The sequence below is a fragment of the Pituophis catenifer genome, unplaced genomic scaffold (genome assembly GCF_029215685.1).
Source record: "Pituophis catenifer annectens isolate HBS135680 unplaced genomic scaffold, rPitCat1.0.hap2 SCAF_2, whole genome shotgun sequence".
In the NCBI taxonomy this organism is placed as follows: domain Eukaryota; kingdom Metazoa; phylum Chordata; class Lepidosauria; order Squamata; family Colubridae; genus Pituophis; species Pituophis catenifer.
In genome coordinates, this window is record NW_027256882.1 from 286,365,002 (window position 1) to 286,386,611 (window position 21,610).

At 40.8% G+C, this 21,610-nt stretch overlaps 1 protein-coding gene across 2 annotated transcripts in view; it reads left to right on the forward strand.

Moving 5' to 3' along the window:
• Positions 1-7,132: 7,132 nt before the first annotated feature.
• The window catches only part of SMAD2 (SMAD family member 2), a 53,823-nt gene continuing 39,345 nt past the window's right edge, over positions 7,133-21,610 (forward strand). For both annotated transcript variants that reach the window (XM_070938943.1, XM_070938945.1), the window contains exon 1: positions 7,133-7,201. The gene's annotated coding sequence lies outside the window, so the exon portion shown is untranslated. The remainder of the gene's footprint in view (positions 7,202-21,610) is intronic.

Here is a 21,610-nt window from a genome sequence, read left to right on the forward strand (position 1 = left end):
AAAAATAATTAATGATTTTCTTTTATTGCACATCACCTCTACCCAGCATAGCCCAAAGTAGGAGATTGTGCGAGCTACCATCTAAACTTTTGCCTCCCTCTAGGTCAAGGATCTCCAACCTTGGCAACTTTAAGACTTATGGAGTTGAAGTCCACAAGTCTTAAAGTTGCCAAGGTTGGAGACCCTTGCGCTAGGTGGCCTTAATAACCTTCAAACAGTCATAACTTCAGTAGACAAAACTTTTTCACCCAAGGGGAGACTAAGGCTATTTGGGTTTCTGCTTCTCCGGGAGATATTAATGTCTGCCATAGAAACATACAAGGTCAATGATATAAAGCAAATTGTTTACATCTTATTCTCTAAAATAGGATCAGTAGCTGGTCCCTTTCTCAGATCAGCGGTTGGCTGTCCATGCGGAAGGAACTTTTTGAATGGTGACATCTGCTGGGAGGTAAGTCCTATTGCGCCCGATGGTATATTTTTCTTTAAAAGGTAGTTTTTCAAACTTCCCTTTGCCTCTGGCTGTTTTTGAATTACATTTTATTTCTTTGGAAAGGGTAAAAAAAAAACCCCATAAATATATTTAAAAAATCAGGGATTTCTAAGAATCATAGTTCCAGCCCAGATGAAGAACAAGTTGGAAGGAGCTCAATTATCAATGGCTCTGGTGAAATTGTGGTCCAATTTTCCTTTGTCTTAGATTTTTTTTACCTCCTTCTTTATTTTGGCATTTGATTCTCCTCCTTTTCCTCCTTCTGCCACTTTAGAAGCTACTGAACTACCTTATCTTACAAACAGCTATCCATAGATAGTTTTGTGTAAGTTCTATTATGAATTTCAACACCAGCACCCAAATTCAACCTATGTTAAATGTATTTGAGGCAAACCATGATGTGGCATTTCAAATGAGACTTTAGGATGCAGTTGTTTGAGAATAAATACTAGAAGCAATTTATCTTGAAGCTAGAGAAACACTAATACCAAAGGAAGATTTGCAGAGCATCTGAACAATTAGTGAACATCCAAAGTTTACATCCCTAATGATTGTTAGTTTTACCTCATATATACTGAAAAAATATTATATTTTTCAGTGTAGTGTTAATGAACATTTACAGATGTAAATGCATTCTCAGTTAAGTAGGGGAAGTACATAATTTGCACACACTATATTAATATATATTCTGACCTGAGTTTTCTTCTAGATGTAGCAAAGATTATATATGAAGGTGGGATAAACCTTAAGCAGATTCTCATCTGGACAAACACATGTTTAATGACACTAGTAAATTTCTTGCCATGTTTGGTGGGGGTGTTTATGTGTTAGATTTTTTTTTTAATTCTTAATTTTTAATCCTTGTTGTGGCATTCTGGAAGCTAGTTATATCCACTGGGAATGTAGCATTATAACAGCTTTAGGAAATACAAATAAATGAATTATGTCAGGCTTAGCTTCCTCCAAGCTCACCTTATTTAACATTTTAGGATCACGCTATTCAAGAGAATGTAACGTATAAAAACTTAAGAACGATCCTGCCAGAACTGATAAATGGCCCTGCTGGAGTAAGACTCCATGTTATGGTCTGGACAAGTAATTTAGATATATTTGGGAATCTAGCAAATATGAACAACAATCATTCTTTTCCATATTGTTTTTTGCAGCTGACATTTCGGAGATACTAAACATCTGTTAAGGTTAGTAGCTATTGTTATTTTCCATGAATTTGTACAATTTTCTTTTAAATCATCTAACATAGTGGCCATCGTCTCATCAGATGGCAGTGAATTCCAGTTTAATTATGTGTTGTATATGGAAGTTTTCCTTTTAATTGTCCAGAAGATCCCTAAATTTAGTTTTAATGGGCAATGCATAGGCTGTGTTAAACTATAGCTTGTTTTAACTATGATGGAATGAAGTGGGCACAATCTTCTGCTAATGCTAAATAAAAAAAAAAAAAATAGTTTGCAAATCATAATATGTGCAACTTAAACGCCCCCAGGACTTAATATGTGATTTTTTTATGTTGTGTGAACCATATCAATGTATCTTCTAAACTGGGTTTTATTTATTTATTCTTCTATCTGCAGAATAGAATTAAGATTAGAAGATTTTATTCTAATCTTAATTCTAATCTTAATTCTATTCTGTAGATAGAAGCATAACTTGCATTTTATTTTGCAGCTTGGATCATGAACAACTGTTATTGCCATTTGAATGACCACCCTTATTAATGTATATTTTTTTAAAATATTAGCACTCATAAATTTGTATATCAAATACATAAATGGAAAATATGTGTTCAAATATTGACAATATAACTGTATTCAATTCCTCTTTCAATGCATACAGACAAAAGCAAATTGTTGCTGAAGTTTTAAATTAGTGTGAATTTCTTGTAATCATAAACATCATATTTAATTTTAATGTGTGAAGAACTCACACTTCAGAAATATTGAATTTAAATAGGCAACGAAAAAGCAAATTGTCTGCCAAGGCATTGTACAATTTATAAAACTGGCATGGTTTATTGATTTATAATGCATATTAGCTAAGAATTCAAGGGGTCCATAAGAACTATATATTTATTAAACATTTTTATAATATACACATATACAAAAGCAATGTTCAATTGTACTTTTCAATATATTCTCATGAATTAAAATGGCAAACATACACAAGAAACTTGGCACAAATGTTAAAACCCAATGAATTTTGCAAACTAAAGGAGAATATAAAAAGAAAATTCATTTCAGAGGCTTGTAAACAAGAGAGCTAAATACAGTTGATGGAATGTTTTCTTTTCTGGAGGATGCAATTTTTCTGTACGACTTTGAACACTTTTCACAGGTTATCAGTTCATTGCTTGGGTATGTATAGCTGTATGTTTTGTATACACTATCAGAAAACATTGTAAGTTTGGTCTAGTGGTAAAGGGACCAGGCAGGAAACAGAGGATGGTGAGTTCTAGTCCCACCTTAGGCATCAAAACTGTCTGGGTGACTTTGAGCCAATCACCAGGAGGCTCTGAGTTCTACTCCTACCTTAGATACGAAAGCCAGCTGAGTAAATTTGGGCCAATAACTCTCTCTCAGCCCAATCCGCCTCACAGGGTTGTTGTTGTTGTTGTAGGCAAAATAGGAGGAGGGAGGAGTATTCTAGCATCTCTATTGAAATTGCTAAGAATCACGGATTCAGATTGGGGGAGCCTATAAATCCCACAAACAGTTTCCCGCTTCCCTCATGATCATTTCAAAGGGGAACAGTTCCTCTGCATTTTAAATACTTGTTATGCAAAAATGCAGACTCACAAGGTTGCATACCAAATGCCAAGCGAAACTCCATTTTCATTTTCTCCAACTGGCTTAGAAAACTTTTATTGACATATTTACTGCAGTGTTCTGTTGGAAATTCTTTTTAAAGATGAGCTAGATTCCATCACTTGAAATCTGTATTCCTGTAAAGATATTTTGGGGTTGTCATTTCCCTTGGGCAGTAATGGTGAACCTCAACGTGTTAAAACTTTAAAAAAAAAATTGCCTCACTTGACTCTGCTGGCGTGTCACACACACTCTCCCTCAGCAAAAAATAAACAATTATTTACACAGTTATTTATTTTTAAAATAATGCAGTCCAATCACCACTGGTCTATGTATTATATACAGAAACCTCAAATAATTACAAAAATGAAATACGAGTAAAACAAACTCATTTTTGGAGTTGTGCTTCCAAAATTGTTGTTGTCACGCTGGTGTGTCACCCAAAATGTTGTGGTGTGTCACCCTTGACACATGTGTCATAGGCTTGCCTTCATTGTCCAAGATCTCCAGACAGGTCTGATCTCAGATCTGTCTGGGGTTGCAGCAAATTCCCAAGAAAACCATTGTAATTGAAATCCAAGTAATTATAAGGCCCCAGCAATGAAAGATGCCACAGCCATTAACATCTTATTATGTAATACCCTTTAAACATTGGCTGGTATGCAGGATTTTCACAGCATGAAAAGAAAGTGTTATCACTTGGAGGTGGCAAACTCTGTTGTCTAAATGCTATTGAGGAGGCAGTCTTTATCATTTGTTAATGGCTGCAAATCAGACTATCTGGAAACTCTTCTTACAGGGTAGATGTACTTTGACATTGTTTCCTAAATAGAAAAAGAATTAGCAGGGCATATTTGTTTGAAGGGTGCTGCTGGCTGCCCACCCCATTGTGAAGCAAGACCCCTGATGATGATATTATTATGATGATTAATTTGTATTTAGCACTAGCAAGGAAAGGTAAGTCAGGCTTGATTATCTGTTTCCTGACTTAAGGTCATTCAGCCTCTGATGTGTTTACTGAATCCACACATAAAGTTAAGCCCTAAACCTTGCCTTGGGAACAATGTCTGGATTCACCTACTTGATCCCTAAATCAAACAAAGCGGCAGGATGGCTTAGCTCGATGTCCTTGGCACTTTGTAGATCAGCAAAAGAAGCGCATTTCTCCCTCCCTTAGGCCCTCTGAAAAGATAATTTTAGGAAGGAAGGGAGGCACCATTGCTGTAGAGCAGAGGTGGGAAATTTTGAGAGGAGAAAATGTCCCTGCAAATAAGATTAATGCAATTTGCACACTAAGGATGAGGGGGAAACAATGGGCCAAGGAAGACTTTAAAAGATTTTCTTTTACTTTTTGTGTCTTTTTTTCCCCTTTTCTTTTTATTTGCAGGGGGGTGGTTGATAGGAAGAAATGGGATATTGCTGCTGACATATTTTTATCAAAACAAGAGAATTTCTCTTCCCCCCCTCATGCCCATCTAAACAATGCAGTTAGGAGCTATTTTTACAAACGGTTGCAAATCAGCCAATAATTTAATAAAATAATGAATCAAAATGGGGTGGTAACAAAGAAAAAGAAGCAAAAGGAGGTGGGTTTTTATGTCCCTCTAATCATTCTCGGTATATTGTATAGGTAGTCCTTGACTTATGACCACAATTGAGGCCAAAATGTCTGTGGTTGAGTGAGACATTTGTTAAGTGAGTTTTGCAACTCATTTTACAACTTTTCTTGCCACAGTTGTTAAGCGAATCCCTGCGCCTGGTAAGTTAATAACCCAGTTGTTAAGTGAATCTAGCTTCCCTATTGACTGTGCTTGTCAGAAGGTTGTAAAAGGTGATCACATGACCTTGGGACATAGCAACAGTCATAAATATGAATCTGTTGTCAAGCATCTGAATTTTGACCACGGAGATGCTGCAAAGGTTGTAACTGGTCATAAGTCACATTTTTCAATGCTGTTGAACTTTGAATGAACTGTTATAAGTCGAGGACTACCTGTAATCACTTTCTTCTTCTTTTTTTCAAAGAAATAATGGGAGACAAAAAAAAAGAAAATGGGGGGCTATAAGTAAACTCTTCTGGATGATGTTTTTTTATTGTAAGTTGGAATTTGCTGTTTCTGACTTTGGGCATATCTTACTGGGATTCTTGAAAACTGAATAGTTTTTGTACACTACTGAAGTCACTACCGTGAATGGGGTGGCCACATCAATCATTAAAATACATTAAAAATGTGGATTACAATTCCTCCCCTCCTTGTGTTGGCCTATGAATACCATGATCAGTTGTTGATTCTGTGCCATTAAGTCGTTTTTGACTCCTAATGACCATATAGATAGATTTTCTCCATGACAATCTATCCTTAACCTGGTCCTTCAGGTTTTACAATTGACTAAACATAAATATATAACCCATCCTTGAAAATTTGATGGTGGGGGGGAGCCCTCTCTGTGACCTTTGCAATAATCTTGTTTTTGGGTTGCACAAATGAAAGTTTCCCCTTGGCTAAGCATCCCTGTCAAAACCAGCTTCATGCCATGTTGGGTGCATTCACACATGCTGGATCAACTCACTTTCTGGTTTCATTCACCCAAAACATCAAGCCATAACAAACCAAGTGGCAGGTTTGCACAACACACTCCCCCCCCCCCCCCACCACACACACAAAACCCCCCCACAATCCCAAATGAATTCCTAACCCAATTCACCATCATGGGTGAATATGGATCATCAAAACCTGGCTAAAATGTTGTGCAAAGACAAAAAAAACCTGAATTTGGCTTTGTTAGCCCTTTGAATGTCTACTTTTCCATTGCAGAGGGGGGGGGAAAAAGGAAAAAAAAAACCTGGGCCAATTAATATACACTCCATTTGGAAATATCTTTTCCAGAGGTTGCATAATACAGACAGAGGAACATATAGTCAGTTGCATGCATACATGCAAGACGTGCAAAACACACAGCATGCAACTTTTGAGCATGGCTCCCTTCGTGCAACCAGAATATTTTATTGCAATAACAAAAATGTTCAGGTAAAGAGTTTCCCCATTCAATTTTCTCCCGGGACAAAGTCTGGGGCTGCCTAAGCCTTTTTCTCCTCACACCTGGGCGTGGTGCTGAGGTGAAAAAGCAACGTTTCTGAGAGAAACAAAATTAGCTCTGGGACAGAAGAGGTTTTTTGTGGTTTTCGGGGGTTGGAAAAAGAGAAACAGCTTTTATTGTTTTTCTGAATAATTTGGGTTTTGGGACGTGGCGATGGCGGGGACTATTTCTTCTCTTCCTGCTGCGCGGAAGGTTATCGGAACTAACGCGGAGGGATCCACGAATCCTCTACATGCGGCTCAACCCAATTTTTTTGCGAAGCCCTCTCCGGACTCCGGTCGCGCAAAACGCGAAGAGGAGGGCGGGGAAAGAGGCGGGACCTAAAGCCTTGGGAGGGGGATTGATTTGATGCGCGCCGCGGCCAATCCGGAGCTTCCTTCTGCCCTCCTCAGCCGCCTCCCTCCCCTAGCGGAGTGAGCCCCCGTCGCGTCAGAGAGATGGGTCGCCTCTCCCGACACCAATCGCCGTTTGCTGAGGCCGCGAGCGAAAGGCGGGGCTTAAGCCAGGGCGGGAGGGGGAGGTGGAAGGGGGGAGGGGGGGGGAGAAGAGAAAGAGGCGTTCGGTGACTAAGCCCCCTCCTTCCTTTCCCCACTTTCTCCATTCCGCGCCGACGCTCTTTTGGATGGACGTCCGCGCCAGCCAACGGCGTCGCGCGCGGCGGGCGGAGCGTAGAAGAGGGGCGGGGCGGGGCCGGATCCGGGCAGCCAATGGCGGGTGCGGAGCGGTGAGGGGGCAAGCCAGCGAGAAAAGAACGAGGGCGGCAGAGGCGCAGCTCGGGGGCGCGGAGGTTGGTCTCAGGGGCAACGGGTGGCCGAGCGGGAGCGGCGAGGACCGGAGGCCGCGCAGGGAGGGAGGGAGGGAGGGAGCGGGTGGGGGTGGTGCGGTGAGGGCGGCATAGGCCCCAAAAAGCCTGGGCTGCGCGTGAGGTGAGGGTGGGGGTGGCGCCCACGCTTTGTTGTGGTGGGGGAGGGGCAGGCCTTCCCTTTGCAGGGGGAGGGGCGGCGATGAAAGCGGACGGGGGGGGTGAGAGAAAGAAAAAAAAATATGACCCCGCCTCCTCCTTTCAATTCCCTCCGCCCCCTTTTGCCCCCCCCCTCCTCCCCCTCACGATGCGAGTCTGCCTCAGGCAGCGGGATGGGCCGGCCTCTTTTTTTTTTTTTCCTCCCCCCCCCTCCCTCCCTCCCCACACACGCCCTCCCCGCCCCCATTCCGGGAGCCTCGCTCCTCCTCGGGCGTCAAGCGTCAGGATCGCCTCCCTCCCTCCTTCCCTCGCGCGGCGCACGCTGCAGCCCCTTCGCCGCCACTGCGGGGTTGCTGCGACAGCCTCCCGGGCTGAGGCGGGGAATTCTGCGGGGCCGGGGGAAGCAACAGCAGCAGTAACAGCCAGCGAGAGAGCGGGGATCAGTAGCAGCAGCAGCATCTCGGCCGGCCGCTCGAGTGGCTTCCCTCCCGAGGCAGGTTTTCCTCGCGAGGAGGAGCAGCAGCAGCAATTTTGGGTTTCCTTGGAGCTGGTCTGCAAAGTAACCCCCTTCCCCCCTCCTTACACTCAACCTCCCCCCCCCTTCCCGGAGTCCTAGCCTGAGTTTCCCTTCTTAAAAGCGGGGCGTCATGGGGGGGGGCGGGGGGCGGCCATCGGAAGCCCCTTGGAAGAGGCCGGGTTTGTATCCGGGCGCAGGCATGGATTTGCAAAAGAGAGGATAGATTTAAAAAAAGAAAAAAGGATGGAAAACGTTGCATCCTTCTCCTCCTCCCCTTCCTCTCGTGCAAGCTTCGCGAATGCTTTTTTGTTTTCTTTTTGCAAGGCGGCTGGGTTTTTTAGAGCCGCCTCTGTGCGGGCGAAGTAGACACGGAGGTCGGGGGGTGGGGTGCGGGGTAGGGGTGGGGGGGGAGGAGAAAGGAACTGAAGTTGGTCAATAGGTTGGGTATTGTGGTGTTGACTTGGTGCCGTACTCCGGGGTGCGGGGTTTGTCGTCGTTTTGTAGAAAAAGGAGGTTCAAAAAGCACCACGCCATCACGGTAAGATGGGAAGGTTCCCCCCACCCTTTTTTAATTTTTATTTTGAAAGACGATTATATTACAATACAATACGCCCTACCCCCCCCCTTTTTTTAGGTCTTTAAATAGGGGCATGGTTTGAAGTACTGTATGGGGGGGGTGTTGGAGTGGATGACCTATAACGGAGGTCTTCAAACTTGGCAGCTTTAAGACTTGTGGACTTCAACTCCCAGAATTCTCCAGCCAGCAGGACTTCAATTCTGGGAGTTGAAGTCCACAAGTCTTTAAAGCTGCCAAGTTTGGGGACCCCTGACCTATAAGGTCCCTTCCAACTCTCTGTTAATCGGTTAAATCTGAACAGAAGTTGCCTTCGGAAGTTGTGGGAGTTTCATCACTGGAAGCTTTCAAGAAGAGATTGGGCTGCCATCTAGAGGAAATGGTGTAGGGTCTTCCTGCTTGGGCAGGGGGTTGGACTTGATGACCTACAAGATCCCTTCCAACTCTGTTAATATGTAATATGTAATCCTATCTAGAAGAAGAAGAGGGGGAAAAAAAGGAAATTGCCCAAACTATATATCTTAGGATAGAGCACACCTTTTGTTTTTTTAAAAAAATGCTGTTTACCCCTTTCCTGTCCCTATGATAAACCAGTAATAAGATTAAATGACTCCTCTTTCTGAAATACTGCTACAAAATATCGTCTGCACAAAATTATTTCTGGATGAAATATTTGAAGATTGTTTGGGGCAGTTATGGCATACCAAGAAAGGAATCTGTCCATTCTTTCCCCCCCTCCACCTTTTCCCTTGATGTTGGCCACTCAATATTTTGTTTTAAACAATTAATGGAGAAAATATTGTCTTTCAGAAAAGTCAGGGTTGTGACAAAAAGAGCACACAATTTGCCTGTATCTAGATGAGTTAATCAACAACTGAAATGGGATGCTTATTTCAGAAATAAGGTGTCACCTCATTGGTAAGCATTTGGTGTTCTCAATCAATACAAAATTCTGACTATGAGTTAATAACATACATGGTTTCTGGGAATTGTTGGTGTTCTTGTCAGGATGTTGGCCACAATTATGTTTCTGAGCTAATATAGTGAATGGGATAAAATTCTCGTAATACAGGAAATGTTCATTCTCGTTGTAAGAAGTAATGTACTTGGAAATTGCAATTCTGTTGAGTGAATTCAACTTCAGAGTAATTTATGCCCCCATTTTTCCTTTCTTATTATACAAGTGCCCAGTTTCCTTATGAAGAAAATGCATTTTGAAAACATGCCTATAAGCACCTGCTGTTACCAAGACTCTGAATATGCTCACAGGGTGAGCCACAAAACTTCTGTTGGAAAGAAGTCTAAATGAGGCATGCTCTCCAAAGGGATAAGGTAGAGGTAGGAGCTGGACAATTTGCAGTTATTGATATGGGGAAAGCAATATCTAGAAAGTGCCCAGACTTTATTCACTAATTTTATTTACTTGTAAAAATATCCTTTGGTTGCCTTTTGAGGCACAGTAGAGAATGAAATTTGGTAGCATAACAATAAATTCTCTCTTCTGCCCCACTTTACCCCAAAATTTAGTCAAAATATAAATTTGCAGGACTTTTCTAGTGCGGTCCTTGAAGGTGTGATTGATTACAACAGGGAAGAGGATTGGTCCTCTACTTCCATTGATAGAAGCAGTTTCTTTGGTAGTAAAGTGCCATAATACATTAAATGCAATCTTATAAACTGTTTGAGAGTCACTGCTTACATGCTTTATGAAGTTAGTTGGTCTTTTTAAAGTTAGTTCAACAGAAAGTTTAATCAGTGGAACGACTTGCTTCCAGAAGTTGTGGGTGCTCCATCACTGGAGGTTTTTAAGAAGAGACTGGACAGTCAATTGTCTGAAATGGTATAGTGCAGTGATGGTGAACCTTTTTGGCACCGAGTGCCCAAACTGGAACATGTGCCGGAGTCCTGGAAACTCGAAGGACAGCTGGTCTTCTGGTTTTGCGCCAGCCAGCTGGTCTTCGCGCGTGCTGGAGCCCCGGAAAGATCAGCATGCACGCTGTAAACCAGAGGAGCAGCTGGCAACGGCACGCGTGCCCACCGAGAGGGCTCTGCGTACCACCTCATGCATGCCATAGGTTTGCCATCACGGGTATTAGGGCTTCCTGCCTGAGAAGGGGATTGGACTAGAAGACCTCCAAGGTCCCTTCCAACTCTGTTATTCTGAAAGATAGTTTAACACTTTCAACATTTAACATAATTTCTAATGAATATTGACAGCAAAACACAGGTAATGTCTTGTGATCATCTGTCATAGCTTTGTGGCAGCCTTGTAAATACCTCTTTGCCTAAGAGCTGTTTTAAAGTACCGGTAGCTAATTGAAGACACTTAATAATAGTGTTGATTCTAACACATTTCTTGGAATGAAAGCTTGACTTAACTTGATGAAACTCACGTGCTTAAAAATGGGTTTTGTATTCTTTTATGCTCTGTATTATTGATAGTAGCGAATGTGAAACTGGGCTAACAAATTACTAACTTTGTTTTGCTAGTTTTAACTTTTTGCAGCTTTCATTGTCTGGAAATGAGGCAGTCAGATTTTTTTTTTCCTGTGCAGATTTGCAAAATCTTTCTTATACCTGTTAAGAATTCAAGAATACTGCCAGTTTTGTATTCTGAAAGGTAGAAGAGTTTTTATTTTTTACAGCGTACTATCTGCATCTTTAAAATAGACATTTTGTGCTTGATCTTGCAGAAATCCTAATAAAATAGATTGCTGTTGTTCTTATAACATGTAAGGGGAATTGAAACTGTACTTGACTTGCCCAAGGCCATCTATTACTAATATGGTAATTGAGTCTGCATTTGAATGTGTCATATTTACTTGTGCATATTAAAACTAAGGCAGCTCGTTAACATTTCTGCACACTAACAGCTACAGTTTAAAAAGTGCAATGGGTTTTAAGATACCACTTTTTCATTTATATATGAAGATTTATTTGGATTTCTGATTGCAGAACTACGTGCTAAATATTTCTGTTATCTAGTAAGACATTTCATAGTGTAAAGTGGGTTGAGCAGAATCGGAATTGAGATACTTGATTTAGGACCACAATTGAGCCCAACATTTACCTTGCTAAATGAGAAATTGGTTGTGAGCTTTGTCCCATTTATAGGAGCATTAGCCCAGAATGGAAATTTATCCAATATCTGACATCCTGGTACCCATTCTGAACACAGCAGAGTTGAGAGAGAGAGATCCTGACTGTGTCTTTCAAGATTGTAGGGAGACTTAGAGAAGAACAAAGGAGACAGACTGAGAAAAAAGAAAAGAAAATTGAGTGGAAGAAGAGGTTATTAGGAAAAGCTTTTGCAGAAACAGGCAATGCTTTAGTTAAAGAGCAGGGAAGATGAGGAATCAGATAAGTTACAAGACAGTATATCAGTTGGTTGACTTGAGACTATAAAGTGTGGCCAAGACTAGGATTTTCTAATTTGGGGGCAGGGAAGAATAAGGAGTTCTGGAAGTTTTTTTTTTAAAGAAAATATGGCAGATTTATTTTTTACAGTTTGTTTTACAATTTTGTTTCTTGCCTCAGTGGCAGGAAAACCTACGAGTTTTAGCAGATATTGTAAAAAATAGAGGCTGTTTGCATCTCAGGTTCTCTTGTGAGTAGGGTAGGCAAAAGACAAGATTCCATTTACAAGGGGAGGGTCTTCCTTGGGTGCTTTTCAAGGCATCCCCTTCCTCCTTGACATTAATGCTCAACAAAAGTAAAATAGAATAAGCTCTAGCAATAACCCCCTTTCTCTATTGCTTTTCAGCAGCCAGAATAAAAGGTATGCACTTGTAATTCAGAAAGATAGTCAAGAGCCATCGTATTAGTAAGCATTGATAACCTGTCCCCTTTTTAAACTATTGAAATTGGCTGCAATTACTGTCAGCTGGCAGTAAATTCCACATGTGTTGTATGAATAAGTGTTTCGTTCTCTCCCTACATTTATCTAACTTTGAGAAACAGAAGATAACTCTTCATATTATCTAAACAATGTGTAAATTTATGCACCAGTATGTTTTTCCTTGCTCTCCCTTTGCTCCAAGCTGAATAGCTCTAGTTACTACTCCAGCTGCCTGATTATTTGGTTCCCTCTTTTTTTTTTTTTTTTTTTGCATCTTGTTCAGTGTCTATCATAACCTTAAGGTGCAGTGGCCAGAGCTGTATACAATACTCCAAGTGTGTTCTTGCCATGGATTTGTATAAAGACATTACTGTATTGGCAGTTGGGTCTTCAAATGTGGAATTCAACTTTTTGCAGCTTTTGCACACTGGGCTGATACTTTTATTAAGCTATACATCATGACTTGTAAGTTGCTTTCCTCCAACATAAAGTTCATTTACCTGGTCTGAAGTGTTCCTTTTGAAGTTCTTCGCATTCCCTTTGGAATTGTCAGTAAGCATGCTTCTTCACTACTCAATCCTAACTCCAGAGTTGTTACATATAAGTTTGAACTCACCAGCTCCCAACACTGATCCCTGGAGAAACCAGTTTGCACATCTAGCCAGAATTAGAATTGCTTATTTGTTTCTGTTTTCTGCGTTCTATTTTTAATTAATCGCCAATCCATCAAAACTACTGGTCCTCATAACCCATAGCAATTGAATTTGTTCAGGAGCCTTTGATGAATGGATTTTTCAAATACCTTTTTAAAAAATGGAAATATGTAATATTTATTGGACCATTTTTGTCCATATGGTTGTTGATGCTTTTAGGTAAATCTTCAAGATAAGTGAGGTAAGACTTTTATCTTTGTCACATTGATTCTTTTTTTTTATAAAGGTTCGTTCTTTGTGTTTGCTTATTTTCTTTTTGAACTCTCTTTAACCATTTCTTAGATGTTAAAATGATTTAACTTCAACTCTGTGATCTCTTTTTAAACTTCAGGGCCACATTTTCCAGTCTCAAAGACAGATTGTAAAAGGGAAATTATGTATTTTTGTGAAAGATCAACTATTCCATAAGTAAGTTCATCAAGAACTCTTGGGTGGGTATCCTCCAGACCTAAGATTGATTTATTTTTAGTTTGCCTTATAACTTCAGCTAACATTGCCTCCTTTTGCCTAAGTTCATCTGAAAGTCTTCTTGAAAAAGTGTTGTATGCAGGAATCTGTTCTAAATCCTCAGTAGCAGAGACTGACTCATTAAGCTTCGCTGCTGTTTTTCTATCTTTATTAGCACACTTTTAATGCTCCTACTCTGAATGTGAAGAAAATGTTTTTCATCTTAGTTTTCTTTGCAAAATGTTGTTATAAGCATTTTTAGGAGGAGGCTTATTTTATTGGGTGCCTGCTGGGAAATATCCACCTAGCCAGGGAGGAGGCAGGGAATTAGCCTCAAATCCTTGCGCAGCAAACGATCCAGACCTGACACCACTAAACCTCATAGAATCTTAACTTACCTGTTCCCAAGTCAAGACAAGTAAAACTTTCGGGATATTTCTGTATCATAGGTCGAATATAATAAAAGGGCTATTTATTTATTTATTTGCATTCTGCTTTTATTATTTTTGCAAATAACTCAAGGCGATGAACATGTCCAACACACGTTCTTCCTTCTATTTTCCCCTTTTTTTCTTTCTCCTTCTGTGTAGGCTTTCAGGTAATCCTCACCTTAACAACCTTTTGTTCAGCTATTGTTTGAATTTACTATAATGCTGGAAAAATGGACATCTATGACTCATGGACAAAATTATGACCGCTGCAGTGCCCTGGTAGTCATGCAGTCGAAATTCCAGTGATTGGCAGCTCACCTGCTCTTAAAACCACAGGGCACTTCAACCCTCCCCCATCTCTTCCCATCTATGCTCTTTTGGACCTCCTGCTGCCTCGGCTTGTTTGGTGACAAGCAATCCCAGAACTGCACAGGTATGGGGCCACTTGCCATGCCCCCGGAAGGCTCAGCTACCCCAGCAAGTGCCAGCCTACGAAGGATTCATGGTTGCTTTGAAAAGAATTCTATTTAAGAATTATTATTACAGATAGTCCTCAACTTACAACCCCAATTGAGACCAAAATGTATGTTGCTAAGTGAGATATTTGTTAAATGAGTTTTGCCCCATTTTACGGCTCTTCTTGCCACATTTTTTAAGTGAATCACTGCAGTTCTTAAATTAATAACATGGTTCTTAAAGCGAATCTGATTTCCCCATTGACTTTGGTTGTCAGAAGGTCGCAAGAGGGGATCACATGACTCCGGGACATTGGAGCCGTCATAAAAGTGAGTCAGTTGTCAAGCATCCGAATGTAAATCACGTGACCATGGGGGGATGCTGCAACTATCATAGGTGTGAAAAATGGCCATAAGTCATTTTTCTTGCTCAACGTCTCTGGTTTCTAACATTTGCGTCTAAATCAAGTTAATAAGTAATCTATTCCTTGATCTATATACAAATTTACATATCTCCGTTGAGCAATGTCCATTGTTTTACTTTTAAAACGAATAAAATATTTAAAATTTAAAAAGTCATTTTTCTTCAGTGTCGTCGTAACTTCGAACGGTTACTAAATGTAATGTAAGTCAAGGACTACCTGTATTCTATTTAAGAGCCCAGATGGCCAAGTTCTCCAATTGCACAATTTCTCTTTGGTGACTGACCGGAAGTGAGAAAAATGCTTCCTGCTTACTCTGGAGGAGAGGTCTTGCTATTTTTCTCAGGTAATGTGGGCAGGTCACCTGCAGCATGAAAATGAACTGCCCTTTCATTTTCGATAGACATTAAGCAGGAAATGAAATTTTTAGTTCCTCTTTCATTTTCTCCTGAAAGGGGGAAACTGTCCTGTGACAAATAGTACCTTGCACATTGAAGTGATATAGGGTGAAGACAAGGGGGTGCTTGCTGAAGTAGGCTGGGGAGCAAAAAGAACACTTACAATAACACAGTTGGAAGGGACCTTGTAGGTCATCCAGTCCAACCCCTCCCCGCCCAAGCAGGAGTCCCTACACTATTTCCGACAGATAGCAGTCTAGTCTCCTCTTGAAAGCTTCCAGTGATGAAGCTCCCACCATTTCCAAAGGCAGCTTCTGTTCCATTGGTTGATTGTTCTCACTGTCAGAAAATTTCTCCTTATTTCCAGGTTGAATCTCTCCTTGATCAGTTTCCATCGACTATTCCTTGTCTGGCCTTCAGGTGCTTTGGAAAATAGATTGAAAATATAGTTTAAATCTCAAGGAGTGGTGACTACTCCTGTCTTGAGGTGGGCATGGAAAGTCATCCATGCTTTTTGAAGCTTTGAATATATGACCATACTGGATCCTGTCCATCATGGTTGTAAGTTGTAATGGTTATAAAATGAATCCGTCACGTGACCAACTTTATTTTACAAGCATTTTAGTCATTAAGCAAATGTGGTCATTAAGCAAGTTCATAGTTCACCATGGGCAGTTTTACAGAAAACCAGAAGTGCAATTGATATCAGTGAAACAGTATCAAAATAAAAGAGTTGGAAGGGGCCTTGGAGGTCGTCTTCAAGCAGGAGACCCTATACTATTCTAGACAAGCGGCTGTCCAGTTTCTTCTTAAAAACCTTCAGTGATGGGGGACCCACAACTTCTGGAGGCAAACTGTTCCTCTGCTTAATTGTTCTCACTGTTACAAAGTTTCTCCTTAATTCCAGGTTGCTTCTCTCCTTGATTACTTTCCATCTACTGTTTCTTGTCTTTCCTTGCGGTGCTTTGGAAAATATTAGTTTACTGCCTCTTATTTGTGGCAGCCTCTTAAATATTGGAAGACTGCTATCATGTCTCCCCTGGTCCTTCTCTTCACTAGACTAGCCATGCCCAACCGTTCTTCATATGTTTCAGCCTCCAGTCTCGTAATCATCTCTGTTGGTCTTCTCTGCACTGTTTCTAGAGTCTCAACAATTTTTTTTTTTTGTAGGTGACCAAAACGGGGGTGCTCTATGGTGTGAAGAATCCTTGGTGTGTTTGCTGGTTAGACTGTGGTGCCATGTGGGACTGGGGAAGAAGGCATCTAGGCAAACAAGCACTTGTGGGCACTTACTGGGGTGCTGTTAGGGCACTTGAGGCAGGGTACAGGGAGGCCAAAGGGCAGAGCAAAGTTAGGTGGGGGAGTTGGGAGCCATAAGGTTAAGGGACTGGGAGGGACCCACTCTGGAATGGTTTGGATTGGGATGGCTACTCAAAGAAAGACTCACTTAACTCACAATTCTCCATTAATGACCACAGTGGGGAGTGCTGTGATTGCTGTCAGAAGTTGGGGTGCAGTCATGTGATGCCTCTCTTTACAACCGCACTGACTTAATGACACCAATCCAGGTCCCAGTTGTAAGTCAAGGACTCCCTGTGCCTGCCAATAAATTGAGTTAACTTGGGCTTAGGATAGGTTAAAGTGGTACTGCCTCAACAGATGGCAGCTCCTGGTTGACTTTAGAGCTTCGGCACTAAACTAGTTGTAATCGTGTGGGAGTTTTCAATGAATATCAGGGCTGTAGGGCAGATTGCTAAATTGAAAAAAACAACAACACATCCTGCAATGTAGCAGTGGGATGAAGTAAAAAATTACGTAAGAGTTAAGCTCGATTCAAAGGAGATCTTAACCTTAATCTTTAAAGAAAATATTACTTCATTCAGTATCTAATTACTGAAGTTGTTTGTCACAGTTGACAAGAGTACTAATTTAAAGTAATTTTAAAAGGATTAGGGTGTAATTTTTTTTTTGTTAGATTTGTATCTCGCCTTTTGTTCAGGATCTCATGGTGGCATATGCAATGCCTCTCCTCCCATTCTTCCCCTCAATAACACCTGTAAGAAAGTTAGGCTGAGAAAGAGGGGTTAACTTGAGTTGATCAGGAAGCTTCCTTGGATGTGAATGAATTGTGGGTATGTTTTCAGTGCCAGTCAACACCTTAACCGCTGTCCCACACTGCTTCATTCTCACAGACGGCAATAACTTAATAAAGCTGTTATGACAGAAAAAGAATCTTTCCAAGATACCTAAGATGCTTACAGTCACTCATGCCCTAATCACCCCCAGACTGGACTACGGCAATGTGTCCCTGAAGAGCAGGGGTGGGTTCTAAATTTTTTTACTACCGATTCTGTGGGCATGGCTTATTTTGTGGGCGTGGCTTGATGGTCATGTGACAATTCTTTAGGATTTAGCAGAGGTACTGGTCTACCAGGCTTTTAACTGCTTGCAGAGCTGTACCGATCTACCCATTTATTTTTGCAAGCACTGGTCTACCCATTTATTTTTGCAGGCACCGGTCTACTCATTTGTTTTCTTTTAACACTGATCAGCTGTAGGGCGGCCCTTTGAAGCCCCCTGGCAAGAGTTTAAACAGTTTTTTTTCCTCTAGCCATCAGCTGGGACTCAGGAGGCAGCAATAGATCGGGGGTGGGGCCAAATAAAAGGTAAGAATAACGTGGGGGGGGCAGAGGGGAGAACCGGTTTGGTGACATATTGTTACCGCTACCGGCTCGGTGGAACTGGGAGGAACTCACCACTGCTGAAGAGTAATTTGGGAGCTTCAGCTGGAACAGGGTGGTAGGCAGTTTGATGCACTCCTAGAACAGCGCATGTTACATCTTTACTCAAGAGGGTTGCGTTGGCTGACTGTTAGCTTCCAGGTCCAATTCAGGGTGCTGATTTTAACCTTTAAACCCCTTCATTGCATGGGGCCAGGCTGAGGGACCCTTCTCACCTGTTATATCAGCCCACCCCATGAGCGCTAGCAGATAGGGTACGTTGTAGGTTCCATTGATGGGTCACAGAAGATATGCCTTCTTTGGTCTGGAGTGCACCTTATCCTTCACCCTGAAATTAGGTTACTTCCATCCCTTTTAATATTCTAAAAAGCCCTCAAGACCAGGTTATGTTATCGGATCTAGGGCTCTCAAGATACCAAAGATTTGCTGAGGTGGCCATTTTTATTCCTAGGGTTATATCTTTGTTTTTTGTTGTATTTATTATTACACTTTCTAAATATGTTTATCTTGTGCTCTTCCTGTTGTTTCTGGTGGAATGTGAAGCTGTATAAATCTGATTGATGATAGATAGATAGATAGATAGATAGATAGATAGATAGATAGATAGATACTCTGTTTATTAGCATGCAGAGTTATATGCTTTGCTTTGCTTTAGTTAGAATCGCATAACTCTTCTGCAGAATAGTATTGATACACTGGGTTTTAAACATGCTGTATGCATTGTTAGACATACATTTACAATTTTAAAATCTTGATTTCTGTTTTTGTTTGAAGAATAAGGCATTCCTCTGGAGTAAGTTTTCTTTCCTGCATTGAAGATAACGTTTATATGGATCATGCATATTGCAGGATTCAATCTGGGTCAATCACCGGAACCAGCGGTTAAATGTTCTGAGATTTTGGACTTCTGCTAGAACCCATCCTAGGGGAATTTAGCAGTGTGTGTGTCTGCTAGAGAGAAGTTCCCTGAGGATGAGCTCCAGCACGAGTCCAAAAACTTGGAAGACTAAACCTCTGGTCCTGGTGATCGACCCAGATTGGATCCTGCAATATTATCCTGGGATACGTCCATTCACCTTCGTTCGTGATTATGCATGTTACCTAATTTTTTTTCTCAAAGCTCTTTCTTCAGCTTGTAATGAAACTGTTTTGAATGATCCCTGTGCCAGTTTATTTGAATGTTAGGGCAGGGCCAGAAGCATTGGTTGGCTGCCTTATTCTCTTGGCCTTATATGTTGCACTGTCAGTATACTGTATTACTATCTCAACATCTACATTTATTTGCAAAACCTAACTCATTTCTGAAAAATAAGAGTCTGGACTTGCATATTCATAAATGACCCTTGATCTGGAGAGCAACAATGGACTCGGGACTTATAGTTGAAGAAATGCTGCCTGTTCTCTGTAGTTTTGGCAACAGTATATATAGTTTTAAGAGTTTTAAGATGCAGTTTTCAGATTACTTTGTATTAATGGATCATGCATGCAAATTTGTAATTGGAAGCATCAAGAGCTTGACTTGCTAAGTGAGCTATAAATATTGCTTTCTAAAAGTTGTATGTTGCTCTTTTAATATGATTTAACTACTACTTTTGTAAAGCTACAAGCAATACTAAACTTTGTTAGAACATCAAAACACTTACAACCACAATTGAGCCCAAAATTTCTGTTGTTAAGTGAGACATTCGTTAAATGACTTTTTCCCCCTTTTACGACCTGTCTTGCCAGAGTTGCTAAGTGAATCATTGCAGCTGTTAAGTTAGTAACACGGTTGTTAAGTGAATCTGGCTTCCCCGTTGACTTTGCTTTCAGAAGGTTGCAAAAGGTGATCACATGACTCCCCGGGACACTGCAACTGTCATAAATATGAGTCAGTTACCAAGCATCTGAATTTTCATCACATGGCCATGGGGCTGCTGCAAAGGTCATAAGTATGAAAACCGGTCATAAGTCACTTTTTTTCCAGTGCTGTTTTAACTGTATGGTCACTAAACGAGCAGTTGTACGTTGAGGACAACCTGTATACACATGTTCTTACTAATATATGCCAGGATTTTACTAAAGATCGACTAAAGATTTTGAGAGCAGCTGATGCAATACATAAATTGTACATGCTATCTATATATCTATATCTATCTATCTATTTTGGTGGTTCATCTTGAGGACAATGGCCTTTGATCTGAAGAACTAAATAATGTTTTAAGGCAGGTTGGATTTGATTTAAATCAAGTTGATTTAAATCACAATTTAAATCATGATTTAAATCACTAGTAAAAAGGCTTGATTTAAATCAACTCGATTTAAATCATAATTTTTAAAGAGCATCTCTGTCCCGCAGCAGCTCCTCTGACCTGCCATTGACTCACTGACAGTCCCAATATTGCAGAATATACAGCCTCATGCTACATAACTAAGCTCCATTTCATGCTGAGTAGGCTAAATTATTAATGTATCTTAAATAGAAAACTATCTTTAGATAGATTTTTACTCTAAAATCATTTTATTAAAATAAATTGGATAAAAATTTTAAAAATTGATTTTTTTGATTTTTTTTTTAAAAAAATCATAGATTTTTATCCACCCCGTTTTAAAGTTAGTCCTGAAATATTTCCATAGTATTTTCTTTATTATCCTATTCGCCAGTGAATTTCAAAGGGTAGCACATTGCACAACATGGGGAGTTGTTGCCAAAAGGCTCATGGTGCAATTCTAAAAAATAGAAGGAAGTGGGAAATTACCAGCCCAATCCAACATAGTTACTTTTGATTTCTGAAGAGGAAACTTCTAAAATACGTGGGGACTGGTGAAAAAGAGACTAAAAAGTCACGATGGTCGCAGCTCTTCCTGGTACCCGGAAGTTATTTAAAACCAAAATAATTGTGGCTGCAGCATAATGTATTTTACAGCATAAAAGGGGGTCAGCCAAACCATCAATTTGACTAAACATAGTCCTCAACTTACGACCACAATTGAGACCAGAATTCCTGTTGCTAAGCAAGGAGGTTGCTAAATGAGCCGTGCATGATTTTACATAAGGAATATAAATACATTCTAGCTCATTTATTGTATTGTTTTATTGTAGGTTTTTTTTAAAAAAAATTGTCACCTTTATATGGCTGCCTGTCACATGGATGTGACTCTGGGAGTGGGGCCATGTAATAAAAACAGACCAATTAAAAAAAACTTTAAAACATAAATATAACTAAAACCCTGGGAGACTAAAAGCCTTTGAGATCTTCCTATCATGTAGCATTTCAGGGGCTCCCCACTTCTATGGGATCCCCAAACCTGCTGACAAAACTTGGGTTTTAAGAGGGTTCCAGAAAATCGGGAGGCTCTCGGCCAATCTCACTTTGGGGCAGGGGGTTACAGTGTCCCATAAATTGGGTAGGATGAACAGAGAAGGCTCTTCTTCTGGGTCCCATCGGATGGCACTCCTTAGCAGGCAGGATCCATAACAAGTCTCTCCTGGTGAGATGGGTAGATGTAACCAGGGGTGAAATCCAGCAGGTACTGACAGGTTCTGGAGAACCGGTAGTGGAAATTTTGAGCAGTTCAGAGAACTGGCAAATGCCACCTCTGGCTGGCCCCAGAGTTGGGTGGGAATGGAGATTTTGCAATATCCTTCTCCCAGGAGTGGGGAGGGAATGGGGATTTTGCAGTATCCTTCCCCTGGAGTGGGGTGGGAATGGAGATTTT